This window comes from Aotus nancymaae, unplaced genomic scaffold, assembly GCF_030222135.1.
Source record: "Aotus nancymaae isolate 86718 unplaced genomic scaffold, 86718_ANA_hifiasm-v0.15.2.pri h1tg000011l, whole genome shotgun sequence".
Taxonomy (NCBI): domain Eukaryota; kingdom Metazoa; phylum Chordata; class Mammalia; order Primates; family Aotidae; genus Aotus; species Aotus nancymaae.
Genome location: NW_026988422.1, coordinates 61,836,477 through 61,853,774, shown reverse-complemented (window position 1 = coordinate 61,853,774; position 17,298 = coordinate 61,836,477). Strand labels below are relative to the sequence as shown.

General features: G+C 47.9%; 1 protein-coding gene across 26 annotated transcripts in view; it reads right to left on the bottom strand.

The window, feature by feature from the left end:
- The window catches only part of NRXN3 (neurexin 3), a 1,680,301-nt gene extending 1,664,569 nt beyond the window's left edge, over window positions 1-15,732 (bottom strand). For 24 of the 26 annotated variants that reach the window (XM_064375089.1, XM_064375093.1, XM_012476808.3 and 21 more), the window contains exon 1: window positions 15,443-15,732. The gene's annotated coding sequence lies outside the window, so the exon portion shown is untranslated. Of the gene's footprint in view, window positions 1-13,047; window positions 13,123-13,859; window positions 13,942-15,442 lie in introns of those variants that run through there. The other 2 variants (XM_064375080.1, XM_064375079.1) reach the window with 2 other exon arrangements.
- Between the last annotated feature and the right edge of the window lie 1,566 nt (window positions 15,733-17,298).

Here is a 17,298-nt window from a genome sequence, read left to right as displayed (position 1 = left end):
CAGCACACCCTTCAAGCTCCAACTCTCACTCAGCCCTCCACCCATGTGCTGGAAATTTTGATGCCCTGTGTATTTGGGGGAATCCCTCAATTTCTTGCCTTTCATCATGCTATATCCCTGACCTGTCATCCTTAGTCCTTCTCTCCACATCTGCTGATGTTCTTTAAATTCCACCTCCTTGGGGAAGCCTTCTTCACACTCCCTTCATGGGAGGTCATTACTCCCTCTATGGAAACCCCTGGGTTCCCTCTATCCTATAATAGATCCAGTCCTCCTGCAGTGATTACATACATTCATATCACCCTCCACTACAGAATATCAACCATGACTCTTCTCTGTATTCCTAGCACTCAATACAATACCCTGGGCAAAGGAAGTCCCCAATAGATATTGTAGAATTGAATTTGTGGAAGCCCACACAGTGCCAGCTGGACCAGCTTGGTCCATGAGTAGCAGTGGCTTTACAGAAGGCATTCCCTTCTTCTCTCTCACTCCTCAGGCCTCTATACAGCCTCAGATGTACATCTCAGAGATGATGAAATCAAATCTGTATCACAAACCTCCTTTAAGCACAGCATCCAAACTCAAGCAACACCAGTAGGGTTCCTCCCTCCACCCAGTAAGGGCTGCACCACTTCCTGTGCAACTCCCTAATTCAGCTCCCCAGGCTCCAGACACGGCTTTACTCCCAACCACCTGTGTGTCCTTGGACATGTCATCTCGCCACTCCTCGCCCTCATCTCTACACTGGAGGTGAGCTAGCCACAGACTTTAAAGTTCTATGCACTGTCTATGGAGCCAAGATTCCATGTAGGAAAATGGAATCTTGCCTCTCTAAACCTCTCATTTGGAGAAATGCCAGATGCCAATATGAAATAAAAAGGTTAGAGTCTTTCCCACCCTCTAAACCTTCTTCTGTCCCTTGCTTATTTTCTGAGTAAAAAGACACATTTTCTCTCCAGGAGTCTAACATGGTACTGCCATAGATACCAAAGACAGAGAGGCCCTGCAGTGTTTCCTTCCCTCTTAAGACGTAAGACTTCAGATGCCAAAATTTGCCAACTGCCTCATTACACCCAAAAGCTAAATCTGGAAGCTCAAAGACATGAGTGGCTGTTGTGGAAAAGTGTTCGTGATGCATCTTTATGTGAAAAATCAGGCTAGTGTGACAGCTTCCAAAATGCGATGCCAGTGCCTGGCATCAAGTGGGCGCTCAATTAGTACTTGTTAAATGAGTGAATGAACTTCCTTGAAAACAAAATAACACACCCTGGATTGCGGATGCTTCGAAATTAGGCTGGAATGACAGATATCAAAATTCTCCCATCGGTTATCTTCAGTGGGGAGATTTACAGGTGACTTATTTTTGTTTCTGGTGTTTTCTTAATGTTCTATCACAAGTATATATTATTTTGTAATAAGAAAACCATCAACTCACTTTTGTAAGGAGTTAATTGTTGTAAAATAAATAAATAAATGATTATATATACCAAAAAAGAAAAAAGTGACTGTCATCCAAACTCTACAACCCACACACGAGGCAACCTTCTTACTTCCCACACATCCGCCCCTTCTTGGAGAAAGCTTCCCCGCCTTCCCTTTTCTATCTTGATTTCAGAAATCTGGAGAATCAAGCTATTGCTTTCAAATGTTCGTCTCAACAGAATCAGAGCCCAGTATGGAGGCAGCTCCCTTTACCCCAAGACCTGAAGAAAAACAGACAAAAAGCTAGCCAGCCCACTTCTAGCTTCTCCCCTCGCCCTTCAAACCCCAGAAGAGGTTTTGGTCAGAACACAGAGGAACCTCCATCTCACGGGGCAACTGTCCCCATGTGCAGACTCACTAACCCACAGGACGGAGAATGGATATCAAAGAAACGAACTCCACTTCCTGGCAAACCTTTCAGGAATTTAATAGTTTATAAATGCCCCATTGACACATCTCCTTTCTCTTTCTTCCCCTCCTTGCCTCCTTCTCCTGGCTCTAGACAGAGTCTGTAACTAAGACCCTGCACTTCTTCCCACCTACGCTCATATCTACTGGTCAGCTCAGGGGACCAGGGAACTACAGTTTGGGGCAAGCAGGCAGGGAGGGTGTTCCAGTAGGCACCACACAGAGTGAGAGACAAAACTGCAAATAACAAGCATCTCACTAATTAGCAACTAGGGATGAAAGGGGAGAGGAGAGAAAAAAGGCAACAGAGGGTAGTCACCTGAAAAAGTCATTTTCTGTAGTCTCCAGGGCACAAAGCAGACCAGGAAGAAGGCTGGCCTGATGGTTCTTGCCAGAAGGAATAAAAATGAAGCTTCCTTTCAGCACAGAGGGGCAGCTGTTTCATCCTTCTTCTGGGTTCTCCCTGGCCCAGAACAAGAGCCAATGGACTGTCGGGGAGCCTCCTTGCCTTTCAACCTGCCATGGTTAGCATTACCCAGCAGGTGAGGTCTGGGCAGCCCTAGACAGGGCAGGATACAGAGAGGTCCACCGTCTGTGAACTGTGCCATCGCACAGACAGAAGCCCAGAGACAAGAGGCCCTGGCTCCAGACTCAGCTCTGCCACACCCAGCTGCTTCCTATTGAAAGTCACTGAACTTGCCAAAAGCTTGTTTTCCTCACCTGCAAAAAGGGGATAAGAATTCCTACTTATCCTAGCTGCTGAAGCGATGTGGTGAGATAATTTTGATAGGCCAGGTGCGGTGGCTTACGCCTGTAATCCCAGCACTTTGGAAGGCCGAGGCGGGTGGATCACCTGAGATCGGGAGTTCAAGACTGGCCTGACCAACATGGAAAAACCCCATCTCTACTAAAAATACAAAAAAATTAGTAGGGCATGGTGGTGCATGCCTGTAATCTCAGCTACTCGGGAGGCTGAGGCAGGAGAATTGCTTGAACCCAGGAGGTGGAGGTTGCGGTGAGCTGAGAGCACGCCACTGCACTGTAGCCTGGGCAACAAGAGCAAAACTCCGTCTCAAAGAAACAAAACAAAAAAAAAGAGATAATTTAATAAAGTGTTTTGCACAGTGCTCAGCATCTAAGAGCTCCAGACGTGGCCAGAATTATCAGTACTTTCCTAATTTTTTTTTTTTTCTGACCCTCATGTGTACTTCAGTTCTCAGCAAAAACATCTCGGTGGGATGTTAAGGGTAGGAGAGCGACATAGCCCTTGGTTTTAGTTCTGCACTGGGAACCTCTCCACGCATCAGTTCCCCCTTCCGTAACAAGGCAACGATAATAACACTACCTCTTCTCCAAGACTCACTGTGAAAATTAAATGAGGTGATACTTGCGAAGCCATACAACAGGGCCTGCACACAGTGAGTGCTCAACGAATTTTAGTTATCATTTCCCCCGCCCCGGCCCCATCATTCTAAATTAGGCCTCTATAATCTCACCGCCCCCCAGTACTTTGCCTTCAGAACATGCATCATAATGTGTAATTATAAGCTTAACTGTGTTGTCTACTGTTTGCCCCTCCACCTAAGCTTAAATTCCATCAGGGATAAACTAAATGTCTCTCTTGATGGTCGCTGTATTTCCAGCACCTGGTATAGTGCCTGCATCTAATAGGTGTTTAATAAATATCTGCTGGATGAACAAATGAATGAAAAAATGAATAGAATATTAGCATTGGCACAGATGATTGCCCAGGTCCCCTTCCAGCACTCTATTCTCTATTTTTTGACAGCCTTAGAAGAAAAATTTAAAATGAGCCCCAAAGAAGCTGTTTCACCAATCCCACGGGGAAGACTCAGGATGGTTGCTGCTGACAGGCTCCTGAACACTCAAGTTGTGCAGAGTGTACTTTGAGTTTTTTTTAAGCTGAGAAGGGAGTCTGCTGAATTTCTAGGCTGGGATCATTCTCTCCTCCCTGAGGGCTGCCCACACACAAGGCACTGCAAGAGCCACTGCAGCGGGCAGCAGGGACCCCAGCCGGGCAAACTGGCCTTCTGGTGTCAGCAATGGACAGCCAGTCCTGAGCAAAAGAGACCAAACCTCACACAGCAACAGGTGACCATGGCAACCCGTGTCCTCAGCCTGCCCCCCTCCCGCCAGGAGAGAGGACTTCACAAGCACACGGAACAAAGGAGACCCGGGCTACCTCTAGAGAACCCCACCTCACCTAGCCACAGAAGGTGCGTATCATGCAGATTCCTGCGCCCCAACTCAAAACTTTTCAGTCAGGTCTACAGGTGGGGCCTGCAGATATGTGTTTTGTAAAAACTCCCTAGGCAGGGGAACATCACACACTGGGGCCTGTCGAGGGATGGGGGGCTAGGGGAAGGATAGCATTAGTAGAAATACCTAATGTAGATGACGGGGTGATGGATGCAGCAAACCACCATGCACGTTCTGGACATGTACTCAGAACTTAAAGTATAATAATATAAATAAAATGAAATTAAAAACTCCCTAGGCATTTCGAGGCATATTGAAGTCTGAAAGCTGCTATTCTAATGAGAAGAAAACCGATCGATACACTATAAGCATTGCCCCACTGGATATTACATGTGTGTGACCAATTACCTCCACACTTCTTATCTAACTCTGGAAGAGATGCCCCGCCTCCCAACACGTGCTTTGCAGGGGAGGCTGTTCCAAACTACCAGTTAGCAAGCCTGGAAGCTTTAAAATACACTGAGGACAGGGTCTTGCCTCTGAAGATTCTAATTTAATTGGTGTGATGTGCAGCATGGGTTTGGGATTTTAATATGGTGATTTCAATATGCAGCAAAGTTTGAGGACGACAGCTCAAACTCCCAGCTCCAACCACCACAAACACCCCAGAACCAGAGACTGGGCCTGAGTTTCCTTGGGCTGAGAAAGAAAGGGGTGGTGGAGTCCACACTGCAAGACCCTGGGATTTCTGGGGCCCAGGATCTGGCCAGAGGATCCATCCTGAGATCGCCACATCTTTATTTCCTAGAAGTCATGGGGGACTCACTGAGCCAGTTTCTACATCCTCAGTGTGTGGGACAACAGAACACAGCTCTAAAGAGGCCTCAAAATCATTTTTACAGAAATGTATTCCAGCTCCACCATTTACCAACTCTGCAACCACAGGCAAGATAGTTAACACCTCCAAGCCCCACTTTCCTCATCCGTAAATGGGAATAATTACCTAACACTTACTCACAGAATCCTCCCAACTTCACGTGCAAAGCTCTTAACTTAATGCAGCTGCTAGCTCAGTCAATCTTAGCCAATAAGAAAATATTAAATGGTTCTTTTTGTTACTACTGGATGCTTCATCTTTTTTCTTTTTTTCCCTTTAAAGGGGCTTGGGCCTCTAGGTGGCTATTCTTCCAACCTCACTTTTTTTTTCTTTTTTTTCCTTTTTTTTTTTTTTTTTTTTTTTTGAGGAGTCTCGCTCTATCGCCCAGGAGGCTGGAGTGCAATGGCATGATCCGCTCACTGCAACCTCCACCTCCTGGGTTCAAGTAAGTCTCCTCCTGCCTCAGCCTCCCAAGTAGCTGGAATTACAGGCATGCACCACCATGCTCGGCTGATTTTTGTATTTTAGTAGAGATGGGGTTTCACCATGTTAGTCAGGCTGGTTTTGAACTCCTAACCTCGTGATCTGCCCACCTCAGCCTCCCAAAGTGCTGGGATTACAGGCATGAGCCACTGCGCCCGGCCCCTCACATACTTTCAACTCCTCTTGGACCCCTTTTCTTGTGAAACTTTGCCGTCTTTGACCTTGAACTTGTTACTTCTCTGAGCCTCAGTTTCCACATCTCCAAAGTAGAAATATAAAAGTGCCCTCCCCTGTGTTTATTTTTGAAAGCAGGTGGCTCACGCCTATAATCCCAGCACTTTGGGAGGCTGAGGTGGGTGGATCACCTGAAGTCAGGAGTTGAAGACCAACCTGGCCAACATGGTAAAACCCTGTCTCCACTAAAAATACAAAAAAATTCGCCAAGTGTAATGGCAGGCATCTGTAATCCCAGCTACTTGGGAGGCTGAGGCAGAATTACTTGAACCCGGGAGGCAGAGGTTGCAGTGAGCCAAGATCGAGCCACTGCACTCCAGCCTGGGCAACAAAAGCAAGACTCTGTCTCAAAAACAAAAAAAGATGAGCAAACAATATGTCATATGCTAAACATGAGGCTGGGTACACAGTCTCTACAAACCAAAGACGCTGACGAAGGTGAATAATTGTTCTTCCCCGCTTGAACTGAGGTTCAGCAAAGAGCCCTCTCCACCTGCCCTGGCATCCAAGAAGTAAAAAAAGGTGCCTCCTGAAGGCTCTTGGAGAGTTGGCAATTCCAAATTTGGAGCCAGGGGAAGAGGCAGCCCCATTTCCCTTCCGCACCTCCTGGGGTGCCACTGGAGAATGCTGACTCCAGCTTGGGGCCCCTCTCATCCACTCCCCATTTGCCTCACTCCATTTAGCTCTGGCAATCCAATTCCCTTTCCTCCACCCAGAAATCGATGTTTAATTAACACATTATTGGAAAAATAAACAGTCTTCAATGGGACTGCAATGAAGCTGATGCAGATCAGCTCGGGGGCTGCAGACCATCCCCTCAGTCAGAAAATTGTTCTTCTCCTAGTCCCTGTCTCTCCACCAAGAAAAAGTTCCTTCTTTCTCCCTGGAGTCCTCCAGCCTGGGGGATCCCTCCCATTACCTCCATGCATCCTCCCTCCCTGTATCCAGGCAGCAGACCTGGCATCCCTTCCCACCCTTTACTCTGCAACACAGATGTAGGGGATGTTGTCAGCGTACGTGTTCCCTGCTCCAAGGGGGAAGGAGATAACTCCTTCTGAACGTCCCGCCTCCAACAGTGAGGCTGTGCATAGTCCCAGCTCCTCCTTCTCTCCAGACCAGAACCAGCACCCCTCCAGCTCAGGGCTCCACAGATGTGTTCCCCTGGGTGGGTGGGGGGTAGGGGCAGGCCCAGAGGTGGCTGATAAGGATGATGATCCCCAGAGTTCTTATCCAGACCTCAGGAGCTGTTTGGAAGGCCTCTGTCTAGCATATTTTCTCTTTCACTACTAGTTTAGATGATCCAATTCCCACCTCCTCTTCTCCATGGTTCAGGATGGAGGGTGAGGCAGAGTCCCTGGATTCAGACCCAAGTGTGGACCCAGTATCTCACTGTGTAATCCTAAAAAAGTGATTTAACCCCTCTGATCACCAGTTTCCTCAACAGATAAATGACGACACTACCCACCTAAATGAAACATAGCAGAGCACAATGCTCTGCTCACAGCGGGTGCTGGATAATTGTGCTTTCACCAAAATCTCACACCGAGGGCCAATCCCTGCTGCAAGGGCCATGGGATGTATGGCTGGCCCATGCAGGTCCAGGGCCACAGAGCAAAGTAGAGACAATGGGCTTCAGGTTTTCTACCTTCTACTCATCCATCACCATCCCAAACCACCTCAACTCCCTCCTCAGACAAGGTGCATGAAGCAAGGAAGAAGGTAACAGGGACACCTTGGGAAACCGAATTTCCTTAGTGCCATCCATCAGACAACCAGCGGTGCTACTCCCCAGCCAGCAGCCCCCTCCTCCTAAGCCTGACATGCTTTTAACTGGCAGCAGCACCTTCAGCAAGTCCCCAGAGCTGTGAGTGAGCTGTCTACCTGGCAAATGGGCCAGTTCTTAGAATCAAGTTTCCAGACTTGGGGGACCAGAGGACAGGCCCAGGGAGGCAGTGTGGCACAGTGGTTAAGACCAGAGGCTTCAGAGCCAGGCCCTCTGGGTTTGAATCATGACCTCATCACCCTACCCAAGTGGCCTCAGACATGTTACTTAACCTCCTTAGGTCCCAGTTACTTTATCTGTAAGACAGATACAATAATAGCACTCACATCACAGGATTGTTGGAGAATTACATAAGGTAATGAGGCCAGGCGTGATGGCTCACGCCTCTAATCCCAGCACTTTGGGAATCCGAGGCAGGTGGATCACAACGTCAAGAGATCGAGACCATCCTAGCTAACATGGTGAAACCCCATCTCTACTAAAAATACAAAAATTAGCTGGGTGTTTCGCACGCACCTGTAGTCCCAGCTACTCAGGAGGCTGAGGTGGAAGAATCGCTTGAACCCGGAAGGTGGAAGTTGCAGCGAGCCGAGACTGCACCATTGCGCTACAGCCTGGTGACAGAACAAGACTCCGTCTCAAAAAAAAAAAAAAAAAAAGATAATGTATGTCAAGTGCTTAGCATAGTAACCGGCCCATAGTCAGGCTCAAATGTTGGCCAGTAGAAGCAGCTTTAGTAAGAGTAGTTGGGTTTATGGCCATACCACCCTGAATGCACCTGATCTCATCTGATCTCAGAGGCTAAGCAGGGTCAGGCCTGGTTAGTACTTGGATGGGAGTAAGAGTAGTTGGGAGAGAAGTAGTAGTCATGCTGGTAGGAGGAATACTCGGAATACTCGGAAGATCCAGGTTTTTATCCTTTAGAAAGTGGGGGCAAGTGAAAGTACAGCTGGAGAAAGGCTGTACTCCCAGCCACCTTCCTGTCCTAAAATTGGATTTCCCTCTGTAGTATGCCCCCTTCCTCTCTCTATTCCTTTAAGAGAAAGTGTGTGACATTGTCTTGAAAGAGGATGGCCATGTATTTTATCATCCAAACCAGGACACTTTCGAGAGTAACTAATTACACTAGGACAAAGGCCTAAACAGGAACTGACTCCCCAGACCAGGGCGTCTGGTTACACCACCTCAAGGTCAGGCAGAAATGCCTTCATGCTCTGCTTCAAGGTCTTGGCTAAAGGTAAGACTTCCTTGTTTCTCAGAATCCACTTTGCTCTGGCCCCAACCCACCCCTGCAAAAAAAGCACACACTCATACTTGTCTAGAATGTCTAATCCTTCTCCCATTCAAGGTCAAGGCCAACCCTAGAGAGGAACAGAGAGACCAGTAGAAAGCCTTCACCCATACTGTATGACATCATGACATCCCCAACCAGCCTCTGGAAACACAAATGAAGCACACTGGGGCCAGTGTCTGGATTCATGCCTCCCTTCTTGAGAAATAAGGCTAGGCCAGTCTAGGAGAAGCCACAGGCTCCCAGGGTCATCAGCATCCAGATGCCAGCTGCCTAGATCTCCGAATGGAGCCTCTGCTGCATCTGATAGTACTCTTGATGGGCAGAGCTACATGGGATTCAGAACCTTGAGCATCCCACTGGAATGGGGGTCCTCTTCCATTCCAGTTTCTCCTCCTCTGGGAAGGTCAGAGGACAACCTTAACCAGCACTCAGTTGGAATGCAGCCCACCAGTCCTCTTCTAGCCATGAAACCCTGACCTCCAGCTCTGCAGGTGTGCCTTCCTTAGAGACACACCTACCACCCACCCGCCCCAACAAGACCTCACTCCCCTATGAAGAAGGAGAACTAAGAGGGCACCCCAGGCAGCCGCCACAGCAGCAGCTGCAATGCCCTTGGGAAAGTGCCCACAACCCAGGAGGCAGCATGATGGAGTAGAAAGAGCCCTACCCTGGCAGCCAGCAAACCTGGATTCTAGTTTTGTCTCTGCATCAAACATGGTGTATAACTCTGGAAAAGCCATGTAGACTCTCTGGGCCTCCATCTTGTCATTTGTATTTGAGGGCACTGAATAAGATAATGGATGATTCATCTCCCTTTTTCCTCTAACACTATAATATAAGGGTCCCATGCTTGGGCTCTGGCATGAGACATCTGAATTCAAATCCTCGGTCTGTCATTTTATTAGGTAACTTTAAGTCTCAGTCTCCTCAGGTAATAATAATATACTGCACTGAGTTGCTTGGAGAATTAAATGAGATACTGACTGTAAAAAAAAAAAAAGCTTGGAAGAGAACTTTGTATATAGCAACTACTGCAGAAATGATAGCTATATCACTACGAGAACTACTACTAGTACAGTCATGGTGAGAAAGGTGATTACTAATATTAGAGGAATCTCAAAGGAGGCAGAGTTATCTGAGCCAGGGATAGAGAAGCCCTTTCTACTAAACTCTACTGAAGTTTAGCATGTTGCGATTTCTCCAGCAGATCTAGACATTCAGGCAGGGCTAAGACACCCAGAGGCAAAGTCCACCCTGCCCAGAAGACAGGACCCAAGTACTAGAGAAGAAAACTCCAACACTAAATGCATGTGGTTCTTTCCTCCAATCAACACACATCGGTTGAGCACCGACTATGCATCCGGAAACGTCCTATGCACTGGGAACACCACAATGAACACAAAGTCCTTGACCTCTCAGAGCTTGCATTCTAGGGGGGTAAACAGACAAGTTCCATCTTAAACGTTTCAATATACCATAGTATAATATGATATTAAGTAGTGCTTAACCAACTAAAACTAAAGACAGAGTCATGGGCTGGAAAGCAGCCAGGGGATTGGGGTAAGGGGACTATTTTAGAAAGCTGGTCAGGAAAGGTCTCTCTGAGGAGTACAATTTGAGGAACACCCTACAGGAAAGGGTTGGGAGCGGGCCCCATGCATAGTCCCTTCCCCGAGCTCAGCATGGCCACCTGCGGCTGGCCCAGCCACAGCACATACTTGCTTCATCCGCAGAGCAACAGAGCTGGCCCTCAAGGGTCAGAGCTGCAGCACGACCGCTATTCCCCCAGCAGGTGCTGGACCACAGCAAGAGCAGACGCACGGACCGGCACGTTTCTAGGCAGTGAGTTTTGGAAGGAACGCTTTTTCCTTTGCAAGTTTCCCATCCACACCCGAGGGGTCATATAAGGAGAACTCGGCTGGGGGATACCAAGAGCAATCTCTTCTCTGCGTTGGGTACGAATAATTTGCCTCTAATGCATCCTACTCCCCATTTATCCCCTTTCTCCAGCAATGATGTAACCCTGTCTCCCGAACTCCTCAAGGTCAGCCCCAGGAAGGGAGAGGGATGCCAGAAAGGTAGGACAATCAGCATTTTGCTCTGAGGATTTTGTTTTTCTTTTAGGCAACATGTTTTCAAATTTCACTTATAATTGCTAATAAAGAGGGACACACCTTCAGCTGAAAAAGGGAAAATGGCGTCTGGTAGTGAAGGCAGCCAGAGCCCAAGAGAAAACAGCGGCTTGGGCTGCTCTCACGGCCGAGGGTGATTTCAGCTCCTTCAGGCTGCAGCCTCCAACAAGGCCGAGTGGCCCAAAAGGTGGCTGATGCTAGGGGAGCAGGGCCATTCTCCTAAGCTCAGCTCCAGGCTCTGGCAAGGCAGCGGGGAAAACCCTCAATTGCGCCCACCTCGTGCCCTTCTCCCCCTTCAATCTGCATCCGCCCACCAGTCATCCATGAGCAACCCACCCACGGGTTCACTTGGTGGACGTGCAGATCTCATTTGAGGCTTCCTGCTGCAGGCAGGAGCAGTTTCTTCCCCTCTCCCCTCCTCTCAACTACCTTGAGGACTCTGTTCCCCTCTCTCCCCCACTGACCACCCCTGTTTCTTGCCTTCCTCCCCCAAGTGAGGGAAGGAAAGCTTCCTCCCCGATCCCTACCACACCTGTCCGGAGCCACTGTAGGATGCTGGATACACACATATCCAACAAGCACAGCCACACCACACAAAGAGGCAGGCAGCCTCCTGCTTGAACCACACGCACAGTGTTGACAATCGCATGTTGTCCAATTGGAGGCACGCCGGTGCTTGACAAAACACAAACACCCTTCCAGTCCCCACCCGTAAACCAACACAAAGGCCACCAAGAATTTCAAGACCCGGCACTGTCTGTAGAGAGGAGAGCTGGGTCGGACAAAGACATCATTCCATCCTCCCAACTAACCATGACAACTCTCTGGGATATTCTGCAGTGCCCTCTGGTTCGACACAGCCCACGGATCAGAGCTGTATGTGTTGGTGTGTGTGAGACAGAGCACACATGTGTATGGGGGGGAGGGGTCTGTGGCTCTACCGTCCAGGCATCAAATCTCCCTGGAGGTAACCCAGTCAGACTCTGCCTCCCCCACATAACCTTCCTCCAATGTACCGCAAACATATATTTCATGGATGGTTAAATTGGATCATTATCACTGGGTGCTTATTTGGTCTCAAAAAAAATTATTAATGTCATCTACCCCCATTCCAATCCCCTGCTTGTAAGGTCCCCTCCCACAAAGACTCTCCAACATGCTAATCCCATGAACTGCGACACACTACAGCTTTAGGGAAAGAATCATGGCGAGAAGAAAGAAGACTGCGGTTGCGGAGAGAAAAGGAGGCTCTAACGTGACTGCAGTCCCCATGCGAAGATGGGGAAAAGGAGCCATGGTGGAGGTAGAGTGGGAAAAGAGGTTAAGGGGAATAAAACCGAGCAAAATGAAGCCCTCGGGCACCTGTGTATGTGACAGAGAGTGTGTGTGCAAGAGCGTGTGCCGGTGTGTGTGTGGATGTGCCGACTTTGCCCTCCTATCAGAAGCCTGCATCCGTGTGGCATGTAGGAAAGGCCATCGCACCACTGTTGTGTTGCAAAAAAAAAAAAGCAAGGAAAAAGGAAAAAAAGAGCCGCAGAGCCATCAGAATCAGAATTTTCTCATGAAGATGGAAAGGGCTGGAGAAAGGGGGATGCATCTAGGGTGGAGGGAGCAGCGTGTGGAAATAGAAGGCAAGATCATGGCAGAATTGGGGGAGGATGGAGGGGGAAATCGGTGGTGGGGTGACAAAATTGCACACACACACACAGACACAAACACACACAATACCCAAACGCCAACCCGACCGCTCCACTGTTCATCCAAGACTGACGACCCGTCCCCCATCTCTCCGCTGCCTCTCCGTGCCCCCAAAGCTGGTGCCGATGGATTTCTGTATCTCAGTTTTGCAGCAGTGGGCTAATTACAACCAAGCCCCCTCACCAAATTAACCCCTCCCCTCCCTCTCTCTTTTTTTCTCTAAAAGGCCAATTGAAAAATAATGTGTTTTTATAGATAATGGATTTTTTTCAAGGAGCGAGAGAAAGAGGGGTGCAGAAGAGAAATTCTGCAAACCGGTGACTTCCGACCTCACCTCCGTCTCCCCTCACATCCCCGTTTGCTGTAGCATCTCATCTACCGCTCTCCCACCATTCCCTCATCCCCTACCACCCAAAAGAAAAGACCTTCCTACCATGCACATCGACAAACACACCAATCGCCACCCAATCTCAGTAGCCGATCTCAAAACCCCAAGCATCAGTCCACCTCAATACATCCTTTCCCTTATATAAGCAGCAAATCAACAACATAGTCAGGAGAAACGCAGCACTAAAAAGAAATCAACAAAAACGGAGGCCAGAGCCCCGTCAAATCCCCAATAATTAATAACAGGGAACTACCAGAGAAGCAAAGACGTAGTTGTCTCTCAAAATCTAGATTCCCTTTCATTTCTGCCCCTTCCTCTTCTTAAGAAGCAATTTTTTAAAATTATTATTTCACTAGAAAGGGCCAGAAATCTCCAGAAAAAGGGCATTCGCACAGTCCAATTGTTTTTTAAAAATAAACCCAGCCCTGTTGCTCACTTTAATAGCGAACTTCCAGCGTCCAGCCTTTTCCCCCTCTTCCAGAAGGAAGACTGACTCGCAGGATGAACCCCAGGCTGCAGAAAATGGGCCAAGAGCCCTTACCCCACTCCCCAACAACAAGAAAAATCAAACAATAGGAATATCTGCACAACCAGCACCCGTCTGAAATATCGTTTGTCCCATATGACTTAGGCAGATTAAGCCCGAAGATTAAAAAATAAATACCAGCCTTGCCTCCTCTTGCTCCCCTCCATCCTTCTGCCACGTACCCAGTAGCCCTTAGGTAAACTTGCCCATCGTAACCAGCGGGACCATTTTAACTTGAAAGGCGACGCAGAAGCCCTTGAACGATGAAGGAAGGCTCTACCCAGAACAGCAAATTAATAAAGAGCTAGTTCTCCAGGCTCCCCAGACTAACCTCCAGGTGCTCCCAGATAGACTATCCTAGGTACCAAGTCACCCAGAGCGCTGGGAGTTCAAATTTCCACTGGAACCTTCATCACAAAGGCAAACGGTCATCTGACCCCCAAAACTACACCGTCCTCCAGGTGTGATAAGGAGTGCCCCCTCTGCCTCCCAGGGCCATCCACAGGACCCAGCACAGGGAGAGAAAGAAGAATGTGGGGGTGGCTTGTAGTGGTAAAAGAAAAACTATCTCCCCAAAGCGGGAACCGAAGGAAGCGGGGAGAAGACAGCTCGTGTCCTACCAGCTCTCTTATTTGCCCTGACTCTGTCTTGCTCCATCCTAAACTAGCTCTCAATGATCTCTGACCTTTGCATTAAAAAAAAAAGTATTAAAAATAAAGATCAGAAAAGAGGAACCCTACTTTGCCTAAACCCCAGTAATCGTTAGCAAAAATATGATTTTCTCACCGCATGATGATATTTCTACATCCAAATTAAAAGAGGCAGGCATTTAATGGAGGAAGGGAAATTTTTATTTATTTTTTTTAACAAGTAATCACAGGGTAAGTCACCTGCAAAGCAGCCAAGCCCTTAGGTTGGTATTACATCACTGGCCTAGGAAGGGATGGGGGGTGGGGGGACACATTTTTTTCCTTGTCATCAGGATGATGTTTCTAAAGCAGTTAAGTTTTGTGGTTAAAAAAGAGAGAGGGAAAGAGCTGAAACTCTGGGTACAGCACAATGCCTGGAAAAAACAATACATCGAACCAGGCTTTAAGGTCACTGAGAGCTTGCAAAACCCACAGTGCTTACACAGAGTGGAAGTTTTCAGGCAAGCCTGCTACTAAATCATTAATATAAACAAATGGAAGGCAGTGGAGGAAGATTCCCTTGTAACCGATCCAAACAGGAGCACACACCCGCGCGCGCACACACACACTCACATACACACTCCCTTTTCACCTTCTCCAAGTATGCCCACCTTCACAAGACAGGAGTCCAACCTGAATTTTTAGACTCTAGAACCACCTCCTCACACCCTCTCAAAAAAAAAAGGCATACACACACACTCACATACACCCCAATTCCTCAACAGCTAGGGAAATCCCTGTCTCAACTCAATTTTATTTTCTTGTAATCCTCAGAGCGTCCCTTCTGTTTCTCATTTTAACCAGCCCAAATAAATAAATGAATAAATGAGAGAGAAAGTGGTTACAAAATATCAAAAAAAGTATCTGCCCAAAATGAAGTGATGAGCACACATCGTTTCAGACTAACAATTCAAGCAAATAGGAGAAAGACTTAAAAAAAAAAAAAAGGTAAAAATCTAAAACATTCTCTGACTTTTCTAACACCTGGAGGAAAAGGGTCCAACTTCCAGGAGAAACTGAAGAAGAAGAAAGGCAGTTGAAAAGCCATTTCCACAGTCAGCCAAGGCTCGCGGATACAGCATTCCGAGAAAAAAAAAAAAAGAATCTAGGTTGGTCGCTCCCAGCTGAAAACTTCTACCCTCTCAGGAACAGCCTCTTCCCAGAACGGACGAGAACCTTGAGTTGTTTCATACCCTGCCTGCCTTCCTTTGCCCGCAAACCTTACCTTTCCAGTTGAACAGAAGATTTGGGATCTGTCTGTGTGTCTGTTTGATGTTTAATCAACTGAGTTTGCTGGGTATGTTTCCTCTTTGGGGAGGTTCAAATTCCAGAATCTTTCTCTCTCCTTTTCTTTTCCTCTCTCTCTGGGAGGGAGTGGCAGGGAAGAAGGGAGGGGTTGTTGGAGGTGCGAAAAGCAGGTCCTTGGTGGCTGGAGATGCCGAGGCTGAGAGAGGGGAGGACAGGTTGCCTCTCCCTCTCAGTGAGTTGCATGCAAGAGGCGATGTGTAGGGCTGAGCGCTGAGCCTGAGACTGCCGGAGGAGCCCAGGAATTTCACGCACTCCAGAGCCAGCCCCTCCCTCTCCCACACAGACCCCAGCATTTAAAGAGACAGTCAGGCCGCCTATCTCAGGGCTTCACCTCCTCCCTGACTGTTTTGCAAACAGCTGAGAAGATATCATCAGCGAGGCGCAGGCTGCAGCCCCCACAACTAAGAGGAAGTGTCTGAGCTCAGTTCTCCCCTTACCCCAGCCTCAGAGGAGTTATTCCTTAGAACTGAAGCAGGAATTAATATAAAGACAAAAATCCTCATTTACAGCTTCAACAGACCAAACCACTTCGCCACTGTTGAGGAAGTATGTGTCTCCTTGCAGACTGAGGGACTCTAACCTACAAGTGTGCCTCAGTTTCCCTGAGTAGTTGCTCTTCCTTGCAAAATCAGGGCAATCTTTGAGCATCTGCTGGAGGTCAGGGCTGCAACTAGGACACAAATCTATTTCTTCAACAAGCACTTTGAATGCCTGCTTTGGATGAGGCATAGTGCAAGGGGCTGGGGACATAGATATAAAAGTGACAAATGGGGCTTCCTCTCTCAGACCCCCTAGCAGCAAAACAGACCCAGACACAGCCCATCCCATCCTAAGGGGCTGCCAGCTAAGAGTCACAGGTAGGAATTAAGTGTTTTGGTGACTCAGGAAGATGGCTTCCTTTTGTGGCTTGCACTCTGAGCTCTGAGCCTAGGCAATTCCACTGCACCCCTAAACCCTTGAAAATCCACTGTCAGTCAGCCTTGACAAACTAGTTCATGTCTTTGGAAATGCTTCCCCAGTCAAACCTAACTGAGAGATGACAGCCGGTGGCTCCCAATACAAAGGTTTTGCTCAGCATCAGACCCTGGCACTTTATGTGGAAATGCAGCCCCAAACTTCTTTCTTCTCCAGCCTCCACTTTTTAAGGGCTGCAGTGTGTGTTTGTCCATGAAGCAGCACCAATCCGCTAATAGCTGTTGAACACTTACCATATGCCACCACGTGGGTCATCTCATTCAGTCCAGCTAGGACAGTGCTATTTGACAGTTGAGGTCCATTTTACAGTCTTAAAAATTGAAGCTTTAGAGAGGTTGCCCAAGGTCACACAGCTGGAAGCTGCTGAGAATGAATTTGAACTCAGGTCTATCCCACTCCAGAGCCTGCCTGCTTAGCCACAGTACTCTATTGCATTCCTGCCAAGGATGGTAGTTCTTATATTTCTGCCCTTTACTGGACATTCTTGCAGGATCCTAGCACTTTCCCAACCCAGCAAACTTTAATGGCACATGTACCAGGCATCATGCTCACAAGAAACAAAATGAATCTATCAAGGTCCAAACCCCAAGGACTCCACGAAGCATTGGAGGAGGACAGAAATGTGCTTCTGTAAAGCAAGAGGAAAATAATCATGAGAGCAATGTAAAGGAAGCTCTAGGGGATTGTCAATAAGCAAGGGATTAATTTCAATGTGGAGGTAGAGGATATCAAGGCAAGCTTGGTGGACCAAAGTGGCATTGGGCTGAGACTAGATGGACACATGCACTTCCAGCATTA